The sequence below is a fragment of the Austrofundulus limnaeus genome, unplaced genomic scaffold (genome assembly GCF_001266775.1).
Source record: "Austrofundulus limnaeus strain Quisiro unplaced genomic scaffold, Austrofundulus_limnaeus-1.0 Scaffold251, whole genome shotgun sequence".
Taxonomy (NCBI): Eukaryota; Metazoa; Chordata; class Actinopteri; order Cyprinodontiformes; family Rivulidae; genus Austrofundulus; species Austrofundulus limnaeus.
In genome coordinates, this window is record NW_013952653.1 from 46986 (window position 1) to 49490 (window position 2505).

At 43.3% G+C, this 2505-nt stretch overlaps 1 protein-coding gene across 2 annotated transcripts in view; it reads left to right on the plus strand.

The window, feature by feature from the left end:
- Window positions 1-348: 348 nt before the first annotated feature.
- The window catches only part of calcr (calcitonin receptor), a 66775-nt gene continuing 64618 nt past the window's right edge, over window positions 349-2505 (plus strand). Inside the window, exon 1 of one of the 2 annotated variants that reach the window (XM_014020396.1) lies at window positions 349-746. The gene's annotated coding sequence lies outside the window, so the exon portion shown is untranslated. The remainder of the gene's footprint in view (window positions 747-2505) is intronic. The other variant, XM_014020395.1, reaches the window with a different exon arrangement.

A 2505-nucleotide genomic window follows, 5' to 3' on the forward strand; every position in this document is an offset into this window, starting at 1 on the left:
CCCTCACAGTGACTGTTGGATATGGGTACCAGTGACCCTGAAAGGAAGAAGTGGGTAAAAGATAATGGATGGACGGACCACTACTTGGTGCTTCATGACCCATAATGAGGTCCTGACCCTACATTTGGAAAACACAGTTTCTTTTTAGTGCTTTTGAAAGTGATATTTTAAAGAATGCTAATGCGCAGTTCAGCCAAAAGTCACCCACCATAGTTCTTTTTTTTCCTGCTTGTTCTAACAGAGGCTGCCCGTGCTCAGAGGAGTGTCCAATCCGCGCGCGCGCACGACGAGGCTTCTCCTGTGCACGTGCTTGTGTGCGTGTGTTTGTGTGTGTGTGTTCAGCAGCAGACAGACAGACAGGCGGGAGGTGAGGTGAGGAGGAGCTCCTGCAGCTCACGACAGTCCGCGTAAAAAAAAGCGAGCGGCTGCTGGACGCGCTTGGATGAAGCGGACAGTCCGCCTGTCTGCGCTCTGAACAGCGCGCCTCAACTCATTCTGCTCTTTTTTTTTATTTTAATGTGAAGAAACAAAGCTGGACACCTGGACAAAGCAGTGTGCGTAGCGTTTTTTGTGGCTTTTATTTCCCTGGATAAAAAAAAAAAAAAGAAAACAGAAAAAAGTTATTCTGATATATTTGTCCAAACCGACGCTGAAGCGCAGAATTTGGGAGTCGTCTTGTGGAGGTACTTCTTCTCCTTCTCCTCCGCATCTAGTTCTTTTCACTGGAGCTGCATCCTCTGACATCTGTAAGTCATCATCTCGTTTTTTCTTTAAACGTGCAGAAATATGTTTGCCTGCTTGACATCTTGGGGSTTTGCACATGATGAAGGAGAAACCTGCAGGAATTTGCACGAGCAGATTGCTGCTTTGACATTTTTCCTCCTATTTCTGCTCCAGCTGAGTTATTRTTGGTTGCTCAAGTGCAAAAGGAAAAATCTAATTAATACAAACGTGACTCATGTAGTGGTTCACAGTTGTTTTCGTGCTTCTGTTGAATGAATAAAATTCTCAAGGAGGAATCTAATATATGGTTGTTCTGAAGGAATTCTGACGGACTCAGTAAACTTCTGCTCTTTGATGAATAAATTAACATTTATGGAGGGATTCGTATGTAATGGAACACAAACTGTGCAGAAATTGAGTTTTTTTTTCTGCCTGACCTCCTCTTCAAAGTCCGACAGATGTGAAAAAGGTGGTTGGATGTGCACAGATTAGATTAACATTTTCAAAAACACATTTTTATTGATTCTGAATTTGGAGCTGGAATGTTTTATTCAAACGACAAGAATAAGAATTAAGCTAATCGAGTGAAAACACATGAATGATCTCAGTAAAAATGAAAATTCAGCACCTATTCAAAGGTTAAAGGTCATTAATAAATGCAGAGGGGGACACTCTTTTATCTTACAGAAAGACTTGTGTTTTATTTTCACGATTCACCAGGTAAAAGCATCTCTGTAGCTCCACATCGATGATCTTTGCAGATACACAGCGAGGGGGGGAAACAGGCATTCCTTCATGGACCCACCGCCCACTATCTGGAAACGAAACAAGCCAGAATTGTTGCTGGATGCTGCCTCAATTCAGTCTTCAGTAAAGGCAAGAAAATAATAACGAGGTGAAACTGCGTAAATACCTGCAGCTGTATAAAGGTTGTGCTRAAAGGAACTCTTAGGGGTTTAGAGTGAAAGCTCGTGTCACCAGGAGTTTTATTAGAGGTTTAATCTGCTGCTGTGACTGCAAGCAAAAAGGCACGTGAATACAGAACTCTGATACGCACATGCTGCGCAGCACAGAGGCGGACAAGAATAGCAACAAACACACTATCAGGAACCGTCGCATGAGGAGAGGGGTGGGTGGGATTCAGAAGCGGACCCAGAATGAGCTCAGGCAGCTGTGAGGAGGATCAGTGCAGACATGGCACACAGAGATATGGAAAGTGCCCCTGCGGTGACTTGGACTATGTGCTGGCAGAGAGCGGCTCTGCTTTCTGACTGAGATTAAAAAAACAAAAACAACAAAAACGATCACTCATCGTGCCYCGAGCGATCGTGTCGACCCGTCCGGGTGGTCAGGACGGCGGGTTGGTGCCCCGTATTTGAAGGTGGCATAAGAGATGCAGAGGAAAGAGGAACAGCGTGCCTGATCATGTGAAAGATTTGCCGGGCAGCGCGATGGATTAGTGGTTAGCACTATCGCCTCATAGCAAAAATCTCATCCTCAGTTTGGGCCTGGGGTCAAAAACATGCAGGTTTAGCTGCCTTTGGGCCTTCCTTGGATAAGTGATGTAGGCTATCAATATGGTTAAATAAATGTTACCATACACTGTAAAAACTGTCCATCTTACCAAGTTTTAAAATCTTATATCCAGCCAAAAAGTATTTTTGATCTTGTTTTGAGACTGATTCACTAAACAAGAACTGATTGTGTAAGAATAATAATCTTGTTTTCAGAATGTGTAAGATTATTTGTTTGTTAGTCTGAAAATTTGACTCAAATTAAGTC